This window comes from Orycteropus afer, unplaced genomic scaffold (assembly GCF_000298275.1).
Source record: "Orycteropus afer afer isolate SDZICR_OR568_19922 unplaced genomic scaffold, OryAfe1.0 scaffold00002, whole genome shotgun sequence".
Lineage (NCBI taxonomy): Eukaryota > Metazoa > Chordata > Mammalia > Tubulidentata > Orycteropodidae > Orycteropus > Orycteropus afer.
Window position 1 is genome coordinate 22887930 of NW_006921589.1, and position 21472 is coordinate 22909401.

Consider the following 21472-nt stretch of genomic DNA (forward strand, 5'->3'; position numbering starts at 1 on the left):
TAAAATCAAGAAGGGAGTGTGTCAGGGTTGTATTCTTTCCCCATACTTATTCGATATATATGCTGAGCAAATAATCTAAGAAGCTGGACTGTGTTGTTGTTGTTGTTGTTTGCTGTCGAGCCATAGCGACCCCTCCTTGGGTTTTCAAGGCAGTATCACTACGGAAGTAGATTGACCCATCTTCCTTCCAAGGAGTGGCTGGTGGATTTGAACTGCCAGCCTTCTGGTTAACAGTCAAGTGCCTTAGTCACTATGCTACCAGAGCTCTGAAGAAGAATTTGCATTAAAAACCTGCAATATGGAGATGGCAAAACCATGCTTGCTGCAAGTGAAGATGACTTGAAGCACTTACTGAAGAAGATCAAAGACTACAGCCTTCAGTACTGATTACACATCAACATAAAGGAAACAGAAATCCTCACAACTGGGCCAATAAGCAGCATCATGACAAAAAGAAAAAGGATTAAAGTTGTCAGAGATTTCATTTTACTTAGATCCAAAATCAACACCCATGGAAGCAGCAGTCATAAAATCAAACAACATACTGCATTGGGCAAATCTGCTGCAAAAGACCTCTTTAAAGTGTTTTTTGTTTTTTGTTTTTTTTTTAAAAATGTCACCTTAAGGACTAAGATGCACCTGACCCAGGCTATGGTATCCTCAATTGCCTCCTATACATGAGAAAGTTGGACAATGAAAAAGGAAGACTAGAAAAATTGGTGCCTTTGAATTATGGTGTTGGCAAAGAATACTGAATATACAATGGACTGGCTGAAGAAAAAAACAAATCTGTCTTGGAAGAAGTACAGCTGGAATTCTCCTTAGAAGGGAGAATGGCCAGACTTAGTCTCAAGTACTTCAGACATGTTATCAGGAGGGGCCATTGTCTGGAGAATGACAGGATGCTTGGTAAAGTAAAGGATCAGCAAAAACAGCCCTCAACAAGATGGATTGATACAGTGGGTTCAAACACAGCAACAACTGTGAGGGTGGCCCAGGACTGGGCAGTGTTTCATCCTGTTCTACATAGAGTCATTATCAGTTGCAACTGATTTGATGGCACTGACAACAAATAAATAAGAATGGTTAGACGAGTGTTGAAATAAGTTAACTGATGAACATACTCAGTTTCATGTACCTATTGGGCCCAAATGGAGCTGGATATATAGATTTGAGAGTTTCCAGTACACAGATAGCTGTTAAAGCTTTGAAAATGGGCATGAGTAACCAGAAAGAGTGTATACAGAAAGAAGAGTCACATATCTAACAAAGGACTTATCTCCAAAAATATAGAAAACTTCAACACCTCAACACCAAAAAGACAAACAATCCAATTCAAAAATGGGCAAGGGACATGAACAGACACTTCACGAAAGATGATATTCTGGTGGCCAACAAATACATGAGGAAATGCTCACGATCATTAGCCATTAGAGAGCAATTCCTGGAGATATCATCTCAACCCAGCAATAACAGTAAAGTTCAACAAGACAGAAAATAAGTAATATGGGCGAGGATGAGAGAGATTGGAACTCTCACTGCTGGTGAAACTATAAAATGGTACAACCATTGTGGAAAACAGTATGGCGTTTCCTTAAAAAACTGAAAATAGAATACCATTTGATCCAGCAATTCCATTACCAGGAACATATCCTAAAGAGGTGAGAGACAGGACATAAACAGACATATGTACACCCATGTTCACTGCAGCACAATTCACTATAGCAAAGAGATGGAAACAACCTAAATGCACATCAACAGATAAATGGATAACCAAACTATGATACATTCACACAATGGAATACTATGCTACATTAAAATATAATAAAGAATACACAAATCATCTCACAACGTGGATAAATTTGGAGGACATTATGCTGAGCAAAATAAGTCAATCGGAGAAGGACAAATATCGTATGAGCTCATTATTGTAAAAAATCAAGGAAAGGTTTACTTAGGGAAGGAAACTCACTTTGTAGGCTACCAGGAATGGGAGGGAAGCAGAGGGAAAATTTTGGACTAGTTAGGGGTCATATGTTGATTTGGGTGAGAGGAGGGACGGTATGGAAAGAATCTGTGACAAGTATGATGACACTGGGGAAAGGAAGGACACTGAAACATACACATAAGAAATAGACAACAGAGGCAACTAATAGTATATGCATTACCACTAACACCCAACACCAGGCTACAGATAAATACATAGACAAGTGAGAAGATCAGGTGGGGGTTGGCAAACAGGAATATACCTTAGACCAAGGATAGTGACCCCTTCTTGTGTTTCTAAGGCAGTATCGCTATGGAAGTACATTACCCAACCTTCCTTCTGAAGAGTGGCTAGTGGGTTTGAACTGCCAGCCTTCTGGTTAGCAGTCAAATGCCTTAAGCACTATGCCACCAAAGCTCCTAGGACAGATATAGCTTAAGAAAATCTTACACATGAACTTGTGCTAAAAACTAGTCACACACATTACAAAAGCAACAGAAGACAGAGTTGGAGTAACCTGTCAGAGACAACCACACACCTTGAGAGAGCGAATCACCAGGCCTAATGACACAGGACCATAGTCTCAAGGAATACCAACCTCAATTGGCACAACAGAGTTCATAAAAATCTTGTTCCATGATATACTTTGGTGAGTAGCCACTGGGGCCTTAAAAGCTTTCGAGCACCATGGAAGATGCAACTATTGGTCTCCTCTCATCTGAGGCAAAGTAGAGTGGAGAAAATCAAAGGCATCTGGAAACAATTAGTCCAAGGATATGATGGACCCCCGAGACCAGAACAACAAGATAGTGCCCAGTTACCAATGACAATCGCTTGGAAAGGGCTCAAACCTAGAGATCCTGGATAGAGTGGGAAGAAAAATGTGGAACAAAATTCAAAAACACAAAAATGACCACAATTACTGGTTGCACAGAGTCTAGTGGAACCCCCAAGACTATGGCCCTAGGTTTGGGCCTAGAATTGGGCTCACTCCCATGAATTGGCTCTCAGCCCAACAACAGAAAGACCTACTACATGCAGAATACCTATCTCAATGTGATGCACCCACCTACTCTAGGGAGATACACCCCTTAGAGCAATCGGCCATGGAGCACCAGAGGGGCAGCATTCACATAGAGGGAAAGTTGGAAGGGCAGGAGTGCATAGTTAAGAAGGGCACAGAGAGGGCGTAGTCACAGGGACAGGAGGGGAGGAGAGTCTGTTATGGTCGGGGATGGTAATCAGGGCATGAAATCAACTGTACATGAACAGTTGATTGCAAAGCCAATTTTGCTCTGTAAATGGGCACCCAAAGCACAAGAAAAAGAATGAAGAGTCACATATCCTAGCAAAAAACTGCAGTGAGGGGGATGCTAAAATTTAAGCTGGTAATCAAATATTCATTTGCTAATCCAACCCCTTACTGTATCATTCATTAACTGAGTTCTGGTCTTTAGCCATTTTCAAAAACCAAACTCACTGCCATCAAGTCAATTCTGATTCATAGCAACCCCCATTCCATTTCCAAGGCAGTAAATCTTCACAGAAGTAAATTGCCCCATCTTTCTTCAGTAGAGCAGCTGGTGGATTTGACCTGCCAACCTTCTGATTAGCCGTCAAATGCCTTAGGCACTGCACCACCAGAGCTCCTTAGGCCATATGAACTTCATGATTATGTAAAAGGCACAACCATTGAACAATGTTTTACAAAAATGAGTATAATGCTGCCATACCCCAAAATTTTAGAGAATAAAGTTCTTTCACTCCCTCACTTTAATAGCTTTATTTGTGTAAAGTCTAATTTTAAATCAATGCAATATTTATAATTTTTTTTCCTCATAGATACTTCATTTCTTCATACATGATGTCTGACTGATATTATATATTACAATTCGAAGGTCAGCTCTTTGGTTAAAATATTTTAATCTTTTTGAAGCAGTTAGCCAAATGTGAACAAAAAAATATGATAAAAATAAATTTATTTGTGAAATCCTTTGATTTGAAAGCTTTTATTGGTTTTTGTCCTATGGTTAATACAGGAAGTCCTGACCAAACTCATATACAATCTTTCTAGTTTGTTCCCATGTGGCACTGGCTGCCTGCATTGTACTAAAAGACCTCTGTTTTGATTCATAAAACCTCATGAATTGAAATGCAACTCATGCCAGCACTGTAGTTCAATTTACAGACATGCTATGGTATTGAGGCATTGACTCCCTAAGTTCCATGCACAGTTATCTTCTGATTTGGATTCAGTCCCAGGAGAACTGAAGGTCTGTTCCTCAATTAATTCAACTGCCTTGAGTACTAGACAATCCATGGGTTGTGTCTACTTAGTTCCTTGTAAATCACTTCCCTCCCAGCCTTTCAGTTCATCATTCGTGACTGGTGCACAGTAGAAAATCTCCCCCAGCCCCTTTCTTACTCTGATTGCACTGGGCATTGTCTGAAAGGAATGGCTCTCATTATTCCCCTTTGATAATTTACATTTTAACGCTGGTTCCCAAACAGCTGGCCTCCGCTTTGAAAAGCAGTACAAATAAATCCTTTGGGCACACCTCCTTCCTCTTCTCTTCCTTTTCCAAAGCATCATGTCTTCCACAGGACTTACATTTCAAGTGGAAAACATTCTCAGACAATTTAAATGGACATTTGTAGATCATCTGGAGATGACAACAAATTTAAATGAGAAATATTTTAACTATACTATGTCAGATGGTTTAAGACAACATACAAAGAAGACGCAGTATCATATTTATGTCATATATAAAGCCCCCACACTCCAAAATTTCAGAGGATAAAATTCTTGTATGCCTTCACTTTAATAGCTTTATTTGCATAAAGCCCAAATATAAATCAATACAATATTTAGTTATATTTTTCTCATAGATATTTTATTTCTTCATACAGAAGCATGATGCCCGATTGGTATGTATATATTACACATTTATTAATTTAAAAATACATTTAATTGCTTTTATAATGCAAAATATTTTTTTCAAAAACAATTTTGTCTTTTTTATTTTTAAAACCCATACCAGCTATGGGCAGGGCAACTATAATATGCAAAGCGTGTGGACTTGTATCAGTCTTTTCCCAAAGCCTTGTCTCTGTCTCATCTACCCAAAGGCTCTGAATATTGGTGTCACTCATTTTAAAACATAACTACATTATAATTTGCCTTTTAATTCAGGGTATCACATATATGTTTCTTCCCACAACTATTTTTAAACAGGTAAATTAATGATAGGTGTTTATTTATAGGCTCCTTAGTTAGCAAAAAAAAAAGTCCCTGGGTGCCACAAATGGTTCAAAATCATCCAGAGACACCTCTGAAGACAGGCCTGGCAATCGGCTTCTGTCAGTTCCCAGCCATGGAAACTCCATGGCACAGTTCTACTCTGGGACACATGGGGTTGCCATGAGTCTCAATCAACCGACAGCAACTCACAACAACACATCCAAGACCACACACCCACTTCCCGCTCTTCTCCAAAAGGAAACCTGTGCTGCAGGCCATCTGGTTTGCCTTGCCCTTGGTCACTTCATGGCCTCTGCTTTGGCTATTGTCCTGTGTGGGGTGCTCTTCCAAATCCAGCAACTTACGTGGCCACACCACATCCTATTTCCCACATGAAGCCTTTCTGCTGTCACATCAGTACATGGTGACTAATCTCTCACTTTATATAAATATTTTTTTCACATTAAAGTAATTTACATTATAAATTAGTCCATAAAATGAAACAAAATGGAAGTGAAGGAAAATAACTTGAAGCTAAATCAACAGTAATTCAATACTTCATTATAACATAAAAATACTGATTTCTCTTATATTCTGTGATAATTGAAAATGCCCTGTAAATAACATTACTTGAAAGAATAAAAAAAATTACTGTTTTTGTTTTCTTTTGAGGAAATGTCTAGAAGACAAGTAAACAGTTTTGGATTATGCAAAAATATAATCAATCAAATTGGTTAATGCTAAATCAATACAGCATTACATTAAGTCCATAACTATTGGAAAAGTGCATTAAATATTTTAGTATAAGCTATGTATATGCACATGCATGTGCATGAAGAGGCACACTGATCATTAATCTCACAGAAATCCAAGATCATCATAAAATTGCACTGGCTCACTGAGCAAATTCTAAAGAGATTTTAGGAGCATCATCTTTAAGAGGTGGTTTAAACGTGTGGTGCATTGTTATTTAATTTAGTTATACACTCAATGCCATGTTGGTTGATGTTTGCCCTGACCTTGTTTACAACTGAAGCTGCTATGGGGAGACAGAATACATACATATTGAAAGTAGATCATTTTTGATTAGTACTTTTCTCAGTTTAGATTTTTTTTTATTAGGTTTTCTTTCAGGCTCCCATTAGTTTATTTAAAAAATATCCACATCCATTAGAAAAGTGAAAACACATAGAAATAACATGTCTTACGTACAAAAAGACTACAGGAGATTATAATTACTTATACATGTAATGGGAGCTCTGGTAGCATAGTGGCTAAGACACTTGCCTGCTAACCAGACGGCTGGCGGTTCAAACCCACCAACCACTCCTCGGAAAGAAGGTTGGGCAATCCTACTTCCATAGTGATACTGCCTCGGAAACCCAAGGAGGGGTCACTATGAGTCGGGGCCGACTCGACGGCACATGACAACAACAACAACATACATGTAATGCTCCAACATCCAAAAAGAATGACAAATTTAGCTTACATTTATTCACAGCAGTATATAGGATTGGGTTAATCAAAGTCTGATCCTGTCTTCAACATTGATTTCTGATTTTCTAAGTTATTTCTCTCTTGTGATTTGACACATTAGTGAATAAGATACAGATAAATCCACAGAGATTTAGAAGATGTAATTAAACTTAGAAAGCTTTTATGAGAGTCTCAAATAATTTTTGCTCCTACTACCTCGATAATTAGAGTACAATGTAAGTCAAAGAAAAGTTAATCTCCTCATCAGGGTCAAGAGGATCTGCATGATCTGGTACCTGCCTCTACCACTCTGTTGTCCTGTCATACCCTAGGGCTTATGTACAGAAAACAGCACCTATGACAAGCACTGTAATTGGGCTCCTATCCCAACATGTGACTGGGCTCCAGTTTGTCGGAGACATCAAGGAAAAATGGTTCCTAACATCTAGAAACTTCAGAAGGAAAGAGGGTGTTTGACATGCAGGTAGCTGTGTGGGTGCAGCAGCGGGAGACAGCCCAAAACATCCTGGGACAGAGAGACCTATTGGGATGTGGAGGCCCTGGGGTGAGAAAGGAGGGGGGGGGGGCAGCAAAGGAACAAGGGGAAAAAAAGCCCTGTAGTCAGGTAAGGTCTCTCAACTATGAAAGTGTAGGTTTTAAATTGAAAGATCTCTCACAGCTGGTGACAGAAACTGCAATGGTTAAAAGAAACTGTTCAGTGGTGCCCTCTTTCAAGTGACAACCAGGGCACGTGTCATACCTGCTATACCTTCGATCCACCTTTATGCACCACCCTCCACCATCTTCACAAGACTCCAATACCATGAGCTTACTATCTGTTTCTCAAAAATGCCACACTTGTGCCTGCCTCCAGGCCTCTGCTTTTGCTATTTTCTCAGGCTTGAAAGCTCTTCCTCCAGATGTTAATATGGCTGAATACTTCACATTAGTCGTGGCTCTAAACACAGCCTATCCCATTTGTTATGATTGATTCCTGTACCACAAAAAGATGTTTTCAAGCTTTAACCCCAGGACCTGTAAAGGTGACCTTCTTTGTGAATAGGTTCTTTCTTTGAAGGTGTTAGGAGCTCTGGTGGTGTACTGCCTAAGGCTTTTGACTGCTAACCAGAAGGCCGGTGGTTCAAACCCACCAGCCCCTCCTTGGAAGGAAGATTGGACAATCTACTTCCCTAGTGATACCACCTCGGAAACACAAGGAGGGGTCCTTATGAGTCAATAGCAGTGAATTTGTTTGTTTGTTTGTTTTGGTTTTGAAGGTGTTATCAGTTAAGTTATGGAGGTCATACTGGAATAGGGTGAGCCCTAAACTCTTCTGAGTGGCTTCTTATAAAAGAAGAGGACAGACGTGGAGGTAGAATCACACAGGGTCTATGTGAAGATATATTTACAAGCTAAGCAATCCCAAGAGATGCCTGGGGTTACCAGTCGGAAGGAAGGTTGGGCAATCTACTTCCATAGTGATACTGCCTCAGAAACCCAAGGAGGGGTTGCTATGAGTCGGGTCTGACTTGATGGCACGTAACAACAACAACAACAACCACCAGAAGCTGTAAGACACAAGAACACTATCCCAGTCACTCTCTATCATATGATTTTGTTTTGAATTCCTTATAGGAATTATTTGTGTCTGAAATTTTCATTCCCTTACTATTTTACTTATTGACTTCTGTCTCCTGCTACTAGACTGCAAATTTCATGAGGGCTGGAATCCATATGGTTTGTCACAATACCCTCTGCACTTACAAAAAAATGTCTGTTGTTTAATTAGGGACCATAATAGCCATTACTTAAATACATAAAAACATAAATCAAGTAGCCTGATATTTAAGTGAAAGAGAAACAGAGTCCTTTTCAAGTAAAAACATAATTTACACTAAAAGATATTATTTTAATTATGTATAGACTTTAGATTTTCAGAGTATGGAATTCAGTAAATCACATCTAAGAAGAACAAAGGTTATGCTATCTTATCTTTAAAAGCTCTGAATTCAGTAAGTGTATATTTTGGATGTGCAATTAAGATGGCTTTTTTTCTGTATTTATAATTTTTTTTAAAAAAAGAGACACTTTAAGGGAATAAAATATGCTCATCCCATTCTTTCACCAATGTGCATGGAACATATTACAAGTAACACAGTTAACATGCTCAGTTGCTAACCAAAAGGCTGGGGGTTCAAACCCACCTATGGACACCTCAAAAGACAGGTCTGGCAATCTACTTCTGAAAAATTAGCCATGGAAACCCTGGGGAGCACAGTTCTCCTCTGACCCACATGAGTGGCCATGAGTCAGAAACAACTTGACTGCATTTTTTTCAAAGTATTTTTTGTGGCTGTTATTGTTGAGAATATAGTCAGCAGAACATAAAATTCAACAATTTCTCCAAGTACAAATCAATGGCATTGATTGCATTCTTCAGGTTGTACAACTTTTCCAAATTGTTCCTACCTCATCAACATAAACTAACTCACTGTTTACCTTAAACTTCCTATCTAATCCTTCCAGTTGCTGTTGTCAATTTCATCTCACACTGATAGTTCTCCAAAAGAGCACAGTCTTCAAGGCAAATATTCTGTACTAAAAGCAACTGGTGTTTTCATATTCTGTCTACTCAGTGATAAAACAGCCATTCCAATTCTGACAGGTAATTAAACATGCTCAACTGGAGAATTAGGACATACTCTATGATATTCTCTACCAGGAAGGTGACAGTAGATCCTTCACTCCCAGTGGTACCGTTTCAATTTTAAGTGACTAGGAATATGTTTCTCTTTAAATATTTAAGAACGGTTTGTGCTTAATTTCTTTCCTCCAAGATATTCTCATGCCTTTCAAATATTTGTCAACTCAAAGACTCTACAATACCGAAGCAGCGTGGGTGCAGGTGAAGCTCTACTGAACACAGTAACCATAGCAACACCTAATTCCTATTTAATTTGCTGTCTCACTGGAAGAACCAAAAAACAAGAGGGAGAGAGAACAGTAGGCAGAGAAACAGGAAGATATACAAGAGTAGGAAGGTAGGTGGCAAACAGGCACAAACAGAGGGCCACAGCCTTTCTAGATCACTTCCTGTAGCCAAAAACTATTAAGGTTTGAGGACATACAAAAGGAAAGCTATTTCTGAGAAAATTTCATGCCTAGTGCCTAAGGCATCTGACTGCTAACCAGAAGGCTGGCGGTTCAAACCCACCAGCCACTCCTCAGAAGAAGGTTGGGCAATCTACTTCCGCAGTCATATTCCCTCGGAAACCCAAGGAGGGGTTGCTGTGAGTGGGAACCAACTCGACAGCAGTGAATTTGGTTTTTTTTTTAGAGATCAGAATAAAATTTCAACCTAGCTATTGTTGTTGGATTTTCCAGGTTCATAGGATCAAATTTAAACACAAACTCAATAAGGCTTATGGATAATTTAAGCTCAGAGAAAAGCTCTTTGGTTTACCAAATCCCCTGGGTCTGGGCACACATCCCCAGAGATATTAAACCTCTGTTCTAAGGCATCAGAGCCACAGGAATTGCCTTGAGGCAGCAGACTTATAAGCATTTCTCGAATCCGATGCAGTCCCACCCACCACCCACCTACGTAGCTTGTTGGAATGGCCCTAGAATTCTGAATCCCTTCCTCTTTTACAGCCATGTGAAAGTCAAAGTTGAGCCTTAAAATTGGGCAAGTACGAGTGTCAACTCACTCCACCCTTAGCTCAGACAAGAGAAACATAAACAGAAAAGGAATGGAGAGCCAGAATGAGATGGTTGTTGCTGGCATCCACATCAAACATGAACTTGAGGCTGAATAACTGGCTCTCAGGTCTGGTTTCATTAACTACCTTAGATAAATCACTTAACCTCTTATTGTCCCAATTTACTTACATGTACATCAGGGCTTCATATCACCTGCTCCTTAAGGTTCCTCCTCCCCATCAAAAATTCTCTTATTTATATGTAATTTGAAAGTGTTCAGAATCAATGCCCCTTTTGTCATGAGGCACAGACACAGAAGTAAAGACTACATTTAATGACGTTTTATGTTTCCAGAAGTGTAAGCACACAATTCTCCTAAGCCATTAAATTAATAGGATTACAAAGAGTTATTCTGTTATGCAGACTGTAAATATATTAGGAAGCAAAAGAGAACATGCTATTAAACATTAGTTTACTCATTTTCAATAACAGGTTTTTTGTTTTTTATGGAAAACTTCAGTTTTTTATTACCTTTTGGGAAGGCACTAAAATAGGGCAGTGAAAATGTCCAGGATTATCTAAAGCTCTCACAACTTTCAGTTATGAAATGTATCACCCTCACGTAATGTGATCCTACTCAAAAACAAAACAAAAATCATGGTGTTAGTGATTGAATTTGAAAACTACATGACCTAAAAAAAACCACAAAGCACTAGTTTCCCAAAGACCACTTAATGCACTATGTTGTTGTTGTTGCTGTGTCCCATCAGGTCACTCCTGACTCATAGCAGGACAGAGAAGTACTGCCCTATAGGGTTTCCTAGGCTGTAATCTTTACCAGAACAGATAGCCAGGTCTTTTGCTGAGGAGGAAATTTTAAACTCAAGATTAGTGAGGACACAGTTGTGATGAGAAACAAGGGAATTTGGATAAGCTTGGGTTCAAATGAATGGGAAGAAATAAGGCATTAATTTTTCTTCCTGATTCAGAAATGCTTTCTAGAGGTAGGAAGCCTCATCAAGCACTGGTCCATAAGAAAAAGATTGTTCAAGGTTTGAAGAGACACAGGGCAAGTTTAAAGTAAAGGTTAAAATAAGGATGGAGCTCTGAGAAGAAGTTAGCCTGAAGCTGCATGTTATTTGAGAAATCTAGATATAATAGGAAATAAAATTCAATAACAATAGCAGGCTATGTTATCATTTTTCTAATCATCAATGATTATTTGGGAAAACAAAGTGAAAGGAAAAAAGAAAGGGGGAAAAGGGAGACAGGGAAGAAGAGAGGTAGAAAAGGTGAAAAGGAAGGAGGGAAAGAAGCAAGCTGTGTGATTTTATAAATAAATGTATTTGCTTATTTGTAAAAGACTTAAAAAAGGCAAAAACCTAGGAATAGCCCCCCTCTGGTGTGTTTTAATGGAAAACAAATTACTCAACTCTTCCTCTAGTCGACAATAATAAACGTAACAATAGATGTAGAGAGGAAAACCTGAGCTCATCATTGTGTCTAGATCTCCAGAGACTGTAACTAAAATGCATATTACACGTTTTAGTGAAAAGTACTATAGTTAGGGTACCACCCCTCAAAGGAAAACTGACCTTTCTTGAACAAGAAAGATGAACTTCAAAGTATTTCTCATAAAAAGTCAACTACTCTAATTCACATTGTTTTAAAATGATTAATTCACTACAGAACTGCTTGCCGTGGTCATTCTGTATAATTTTCACAAGGAAACACTCATGGTCTTAGTTCAAAGGAATGACAGAGGAGGGATGGGGACAAAATACTTAGTCAAGGTAGGAAGACAAAACAGATTTATGCCCACTCCAACTTAGACAAAGCCTCACCTCCATGGCCCTGCCTCATCTTCTTCCTACATGGACAACTACTAACGGCTGAGCGTTTGCTTTTGTTCCTCATCTCCCCCTATGCCTGCCCACCCCCCCAAACTCTCAGACACACTGTCTCCCTTGATTATGATCCTTTGTGTGACGGTTCTTAATTTAGAGTTCTTCTGATGCTTTTTGGGCCTGGAATCAATTCCAGGGACTGATAATTCCATGAGAATTTCAAAAGTTGTTTCTCAGAATACTCTGAGTTGGAAATTCCATGTGTTGTCCAGCATTTCATGACATGGCTTTCTTTGTCTGTATGATGAGAAAGCATTCAAGAAGCTGTTAGTACTTGCGTTTTATATATATGGATATAACAAAAGCAAAACCAAACCTGTAACCGTGAAGTAGACTTCAACTCATGACAACCCTGCGTGTTACACAGAGAGCAGAAATGAGCTCCGCAGGGTTTTCTAGGCTGCAATCTTTACAGAAGCAGACCTCCAGGACTTTCTTCCACAGTGCTGCTAGGTGCTAACCTTTAGGTTAGCAGTCCAGCACACACTGTTACACACATACTCAAAGACAGTTAGAGCTTATTGTTTATAATTACACGAGTCAACAGTAAAAAATAAATAAATAAAATAGCTATTTTATCATTCGCTGATTTAAAAAAAAAGCATATACCAAAGCCACTCTTCGGAAGGAAAGTTGGGCAATGTACTTCTATAGAGATACCACCTCGGAACCCCAAGGAGGGGTCACTATCAGTCTGGTACGATTTGACGGCACATAACAACAACAACAACATATATATATCCATGTGTGTAAATATGTGTATATATATACACACACACACACACACACATACATAATACACACACGTGTGTGTGCGTGTGTGTGTGTGTGTGTGCGTAGTGGATAAGGCATTTGGCTGCTAACCAGAAGGCTGGCAGTTCAAACCCACCAGGTGCTCCTCAGCAGGAAGATGAGGCAATCTACTTCTATAAAGATTTACAGGCTTATAAACCCAATGGGGGTTGCTATGACTTGGAATGGACTTGACAGCAGTGGCTTTATACTGGGAACAAAGTGGGTAGGTATGCAATGAGACATTTACATGATTTACATGATTACTGTCTAAAAGCTTGTCTGTGAGGCACTGAGATATTGCCTCAGTGTTCAAGTACAGTCCATTGCACTGTCATACCTGAAATGCTATAGCTATGCATTTGTAGGCTACTTCTTAATTATTGTCCATTATAAAAGAAACAAATTCCTCCAGCTTTATTGCAAATTCCTTAAAGCCAGACACCATGTCTGCTCTGTCTTTTTTATCTACCCACATGTCCCCCAGCATGATAGTTTCCATCCAGTAGAAATTTAATGGGTGCATGGTGAATAAGTAAATGAATGTGAATAAATGCTCTCCTAAATAAAAGGTAAAGGATAAATCTATGTCAAGAGAGTAATAGAGTGCAAGAGAAAAGACCTAAACATATTACGTCTAACTTCAAATATGCCACTAAAAAAGAATTATGTGAAGGATGAAAAACATCAGTGAAATGATCAAAATACCGTCCATAGATGAAAAGGAAGGCCTAAATTCAGTAGATCAAGGCAATAGAACAGTAAAGCACACAGAGAATCAAAGGCAAGAAGGACTAACACATTTGAGAGAGATATGACTCAAAGAGCTTATTAGCATCTTTAATATACTAGAGAGAAAAAGAGGTTGAGATTGATCAGAATTGCTATCTTCAAGTTCATGCATTTAGTAGTGACTTACCTAACGGCTACTTTTAACATTAAGGAGTATAGTATTGATCTGGGGATGATGTTATCATCAACTGTAACTATTACCAGATTCAGATTCTTTACCTTGATTTATCAAGTTGAAATCAAGCATAGAGAAGAATTCACTAATCAAAGTAATCAATTTGAATACTAAAATCACCAAGTGGGTTTCCTAGCTCACCAGCACATCAATGAATAACTTAGATGTGCATACTGTCATCTATGGACCAAAGTGAAGGTAATAAAAATGCCAAAAGTACAACTATATTTCCCAAAGGTACAGCAGTTCAGTCTGCTACGTAAGAGCTAGCAAAACTCAACAGCAAATAGTGGGACATAAGAAAACACGCAAAAATACACCAACAAGCATTTTTCTTCCTCCTCCCTTCTGATATTTAGAAAATTCGCAAATTGATTTAAACCAAAACTGGTAAAGGAATGTAATTATTCCTTCAGGCTTAGAAGATTCTATGCCAAGTTTCATTTCTGGCTGCATATTTCTGGCCAAGTTCAAGATCCCTGAGAAGAAATACATGAAAGAGAAAATAGCCCTTTAACCTCAGCAGAGCAACATTAATAGAGGCTGCTCTGGGAAGAAAAGGGCTTTGGCCTTGAGATGGGTGTGCTCCTGGTGTTGGGTTTCCACTGAGAGGATGCCTGCTCTCTCAATGAATCTGAAGTACCTACTATGATGAGGTAATGGCTGTACCAGTTTCACTGGGTCATGCGCTCTCAGCACATTCTTTCTCCTTCTCCTCCCTGAGAAGGTGCGGTAAACAAATCATCCAGGGAGAGAACCGCTCCAGAGAAGGAACACATTCTGAGTTTGAAATTCCTGAGAATATTGGCTCTGCTTTGGTAGTCTAGAAATAATCAGAAGCTTAAAGCAACACAGACAGTCAGGAAGAACAGGCTATTGTCCCAGAAGTGAAGGGAGGAATATATACATATGTTGTTGTTGTTGTTATGTGCCGTCAAGTCGGACCTGACTCATAGCGACCCCTCCTTGGGTTGCCAAGGCAGTATCACTACGGAAGTAGATTGCCCCATCTTCCTTCCAAGGAGTTGCTGGTGGGTTTGAACCACCAGCCCTCTGGTTAGCAGTCCAGTGCCTTAGGCACTATGCTACCAGAGCTCATATATATATATATATATATATACACACACACACACACACACACATATATATATATACACACACACATACACATACACATATGAAAAGATATACAGATATAGATATATAGATATTTTATGTATTTACAGAGAGAAAAAAGAAAAGGAAATTTCATGCAATCAAAATAGTATTTTTAAAAAAGTAGTCTCATTCTCAAAGTGCTTAGATCTCCAGGTGTATGTGAAATAATTTTCTATTTATGTGGAAAGAAAATACTTTGAGAAAAATTATAGCAAACTGCAAAATGCTAAAAATTTAAATTAAATCAACTATGAACAAATAAACAGTACCACTAATCGTAAAGGCACAATGGCTCTGATATTATGCAAATCACGAGTACAGATGTAAACCTATGACAATCAGATAAAATTCCCAGGAAATTAATATTATAATACACTCATTCACACACACAAACACACACAGAGAGAATGTTTTGTTTATTAAAAATTGCCTTTCACTTTTTTTTTGAGGGAGGTTTTTTTTTTGTGTGTGTGTATGTGTGTACTGGAGTGACTGAAACACTCATGCTTTACAAATTCATAAGGATTCCTATCAAAATACAGACACCTACTGCCCTGTTAAACTGGTATATTCTGTCATATTCAGGTAAAAGCCCATACTCCTTCTCTCAGGTATAACATCAAAAGCATTCTCAAGAGCTTTTATTTATTCAATCTATTTTCACTGACAAAAAAAAAAAAAAATCGTAACTGCCACGGTGAAACGACAGGGTCACACAGCTCCGCTTTTAAACTGGGCTGGTACCTGCAGCTCATGCATGGGACATTTTGCATAATGTGGCTCATATAAAAAGGCTTTGTTCTCCACCGCCTCACTGCGGCTACAAACCTCAATTTCAGTTTGCAGTTATTTCCTCTCAAATTATACTTTTAACATTTAAGTTAGCTTCTTTACCAACATTAATCAATTCCTTTGTTTCACACTCAAAATTATACATAAACCAAGAATTTTTTTTTTGCAGATTTCATTCATACCATAATCCCTAAGCCCTAAAAAAGGAATTCAAAAAAGACTTATTTTTAAAATACCCACTCCCTTTTGTAGCATTATGTATACAGTGTATTATGAGTGTTTGTGTTTGTGTGTGTATATGGGTTTGTATGCATTTAAAGAAAAACCCTTCTTCATATTGACTCTGTTTTGGAGTCGACGTCCCGGAAGCATGATGCAAAGGGCCATGGCAGATGGCACACAGCCATTGTCACAAATGACCCCGTTACTAATGTAAGCTTTTTTATTTTCTGACAAAATTCTGAAGCCCTGATGCCAAGCAGAATAATAGCGATTTTCCGTTTTCAAGGATGGTTTTACTGCCTCTAGCCACTTTACTACCAGCCCCCAACATATACACACACAGAGAGACAGAGTCCTGGGCTCTCACACACTCTGTCTTGAAATCTCCATCCTTAAACAAAAGAGGAGGCTGGGAAGGTAACCAGCACTGCAGCTGCCCCCCACCCCGCCCCCACCACCACCACCAAAGCCCTTTTAAAAGAAATAGAAGGAAGAATAGATGGATTGTGGGTGCAGCGTTGCACCCCCCATCGCTTAAAAACAAAAAAGCCTATGTACACTGGTGAGCTCAACACAACTCATTCCTTCGTGCCCCGCCCTCCACACCATCAGACATCGATTTTCCATTTTCTAAATGCATACATATTTATCAGTCTTCTCCTTCCAGCTGTTTCTGGATAATTACGGAGAAAATGATTGTAAAGTGGCAAACCTTCTACCACTCCTTCGTCAGTGTGCACTTCTCTTCAGCTGGATGGGACAAATTTATAAAAAGAAAAAAAAAAAGAAAAGAATTCCTCCACCTTAAATTCCTTGTTTCCATTCTTTGTATAATTACAAAGTCTCTCAATAGCTCAGATAATACTAGCTCTGGATACGCATGGCCTAGCCCGACGTAAGTTTCCTGGCTCCAAAGTGGTACCTAAAAGGTCACTCGCTCTTCTACAAATCTAGAGCCCAGGTATTAGCGCTCTGTAGTGTAGTGACACCTTGAGAGGCGGGCACTGAAGCTTCCGCCAGGTGAGACTGGACACTTGGCCAAACTGTCCCTGTTTTCCAAATCACAGAGGCCGAGACACAGCCCCCTCCTCAGTTCCATCTCCTTGCAGGCTGAGGCTTGCTCTAAGAGGAGATCGAGGGAGAAGAAAGACAGTCGTCCTACAAAGAGCTCGAGGTGGTGACGGAGCTCTTACCTGGGCGCAGACACTGGATGTACCCGCGGTCGCCGCTGCCGCCGATCACGGACCTGGAGAGCGAATGCCCTCCGGGGAAGGAGTGTAGACGGGAGAGACAGGGCAGGGAGAGAGAAAGAGAAGGAGCAGGAGGAGGAAGAGAAAGAAGAGGGAGGGAAGAAAGAAAGAAAGAAAGGATGCTGCTGCTGCCGCCGCGGCCGCCCAGAGCCCGCGCCACCGAGCGCCCGCCCGTCTGAGCGGCGCCCCCGCGAGCTCTCTGCTCGGCCGCCCCGCCCCTCCTGCCCCGCCTCCCTCAAGTCCCGCCCCGCTCCGAACAGGTCCGAGGGCGTCGGAAGCCCGGCCGCCACCGCCGCAGTGTCCGGGAGGGGCGAGCGTGGCCCCGCCTCCCTCCGCAGCTAGCCCGCCACCCGGCGGTGACAGAAAGCGTGATAGTGTCAGAGCCGACCAAGCCTTGGCTGAATTAAGATGTGGGCCTAGAGGGGCAGATTACTCCCTAGAGAGGGCCCTCTCTAGAGAGTTATGTCCCTGCCCCTCAAAATGAGAACAGCGGGCACCAGCGGGCCTTCCGCATGGATGGCCTTGAGAAATCGGTGGACATGTGTCTTAGTCTCTTAGGGAGGAGCGCCACACACGCACATAAATCCTCGATCCTTTCATTCCTTTGTATCACTGTGAGATAGGGTTCCAGTAAAGCCTCAGTGGAGAAAGTGCACTGGGGTTGCCTCCAAAACCTAACAACGATTCACTAGGCTTGGTGTCACCCAGTTGATAACCATGGTGTCATCCACTCATCCACTCATGGACCTCCTCCCATACCAGACAATACAGATTCCTTAGTAATGGTTATTACCAATTTCAATCATAGAATAATATGTGATAAATACAGTTGTAAATTAGTTAAATGTAATGCCTTACATATTATGAATACTAACAACAAAATTCTGTTGTAAAATCTCCCTTTATGAATTACAACATTATTATTAACTGAGAGGAAACCTTCTTTCGATTTTTCTCTTCGTTTTCCTTTCATTACTTCTTCAAGTGGGTTTGGGTTTGGTTAGTCTCACAAAAAGAGTTATTAATACAGGTTCACAAAAACACAATTGAAAAATTTGACAAAATCGCCAATTATAAAAACAGTGGCAGAAGCAGAAACAGGCTGACGAAGCCACGTGACTCTTAGCGTCATTGTAATTAGGTAATAATGACAGCTCTGATTGGAGCACATTAAACCAAAACAAAAACCAAACCAAACCAATTGCAGTTGAGTAGATTCTGACTCATAGAATTCATAGAATTCTGATTCGTCAGCACAGAATTTTAGCCTTGTAGGTGTATTGATGGGAGCTCTAGTGGCTTGGTGCCTAAGGCATTTGACTGCTAACCAGAAGGCTGGCGGTTCAAACCCATCAGCCACTCCTCGGAAGGAAGGTTGGACAATCTACTTCCGCAGTCATATTCCCTCGGAAACCCAAGGAGGGGTCGCTGTGAGTGGGAACCAACTCCACGGCAGTGAGTTTGATTTTTTTGGTTTTGGTGTATTGATAAACATAAACTGGGCTTACAAAACATGTTTCTGTTTTTATAACTAACTACAGGAATATTTATATTTTAAATAATGCATTTCTGCTAAACACTGTAGAAAAGTTTTAGAGACAGTCATTTTGGTGTCACCCCCTCTTACCAGAGGTTATCTCCTGGTGTGATCGCATCCCCTACACTCCCTTCTTGTTGTTGTTGTGTGCCGTCGAGTCAAACCCGACTCATAGCGACCCCTCCTTGGGTTTCCGAGGCAGTATCACTACGGGAAGTAGGATTGCCCAACCTTCCTTCTGAGGAGTGGCTGGTGGGTTTGAACCGCCAGCCGTCTGGTTAGCAGGCAAGTGTCTTAGCCACTGTGCTACCAGAGCTTATTACAACAGTTGCATCCAGAAAGGAGAAGGAAAATTAGGTGAGCATGAGAAGGTAGGACAATTCTTCACAGTACAAAGAAGCTGAGGAGTTAGAGAATTCTAGACACAGCTGTCAGTAAGCATATTTATTCATCCAACAAGTGTTTCTTGGAATTTACTTTGTGTCAGGAACTATTTATTCTAGGCACTGGAGAAACATCAGTGAGTAAAACAGACTAAAAACAAAAAAGAAAAATTTCTGTCTTCATGGACATCACATTTCAGATAAACGGCGTATGATCCAGGGACAGTTCACGTAATCTAAATTTCAGTTGGTTAATATGTCAGATGGGGATTAAAGATGTCAGTCTCTGCCTTCTCACCTGTTTAGGTTATAATAAGATAATGTATAACAAGGATCTGTGAAAAAAGATGAAGAAGATACAAGTTAGAAAGCAGAAAATGTTGACCTTGAAATATGAAATGTCACCTTAAAAAAAAAATCACCACTTAAATATTTTGTGAGTGCAGAGAAAAGAGATCTTACCACAGAATCTTTATAATCACAGAACAGTAAATTATTGTAACAGAGGTAAGATGCCACATGGAATTGCTTCAAGTGTCTATATCAAGTATTGGCAAGGTGCTTTTAAGGTCAGCCAAGAGATGAAGGCGTGGCTTGAATGATTTCAACAGTGGTGATGAAACAGTAGCTGTGATAGTTGGAGCTGTGAGTCAACTTGGCTGGACCAAAATTCTGTGTGTTTTAAGCAATTGTGATGTGGGTTGTTCCAATGATGGGATCAGAGGTATATGTTTTGAAAAGCCAATCCACTGAAAGGGAGTTTCCCTAGGAGTGTGGCCTGCTTCCAGTATATTTATGGGAATCCTTGGAAAAGAGACACTCTTCTGTGGATCAGGATTCTGTTGTGCTGCCTACAACTATCTGTGAGCAAACAATCCACCATTCAGCCTGGAGGTCTTGGATTCGTCATTTGTTGGAGTCAACAGCCAGTATGCTGCCTGCCAACCTTGAGTTCCTCAGCCCCTGCAGCTGCGTGAGTTGGGAAAAGCCTCCAGCTTGACATTTGATCCAAGAACTTTGGACTTGCCAGCATCTATAAGTGTGTGAGCCATTTTCCTGAGATAAATTTCTCTTTCTCTATATATATAACCTTTACTGGTTTTGTTTCTCTAGAAAACTCCGTCTAACACATTTGGTACCAGGAGTGGGCAAATGAAGTGTGGCAATGGGCGTATGTTCATGGAATTCACTGTTCTTACCATGTTCCTCGATGGGAGTGAGCCGCAGGGATCCAGGTGAGGAGAGGGAACCCAGGCACGCCTGAAGCAGCAGGGCGGGAGAGTGGGAGAAAGGGGATTAAAAGGCCCAGGAACCGGGACAGAGGAGGAGTCAGCTTCAGGGACCCAGGTAAGGGTGGTAGGAGAAGTTTCCAACAGGGAGACAAACATGTGCATCGGTTTGTCCTATGGTGGTGATGTGTTGATGTGAGTTTTATAGGCTGAGCCACTGGTATTTCAAACCCAGCAAGATGCACATGGTACACAGGTATCAGCCCAGCTTACAGACTGAGACAGACTAGGAAGAAGGAAGAGGCTGTTCACTTCTCAAAGAATTGGCCAGGGAAAACCTTACGAATAGCAAAGAAACACTGCCTGATACATTACCACGCAACTTTATGAATAGTCCGGTTAGGTTAGAAGGCTCTCAAATAGGACTGGGAAAGAGCTGCATCATCAGAGTAAACCCAGCCTAACTCATATAGATAAGATAAAGCTTTCAAGACCTCCATTTGCTGATGTGGCACCACCCAAATTGAGGAGAAACAGCTATAGACATCCATTAATCATCGGAACATGAAATGAATGAAGTATGAATCTAGGAAAATTAGAAGTTGTCAAAATTGAAATGGAACACATAAAGGTTGATATCCTCGGCATTAGTGAGCCGAAATGGACTGGTTTTGACCGTTTTGAATCAGACAACCATGTGATCTACTATGCCGGGAATGACAGTTTGAAGAGGAATGGCGTGGCATTCATCATCACAAAGGATGTTTCAAGATCTGTCTTGAAGTGCAGTGCTGTCAGTGATAGGATAATATCCATACGCCTTCAAGGA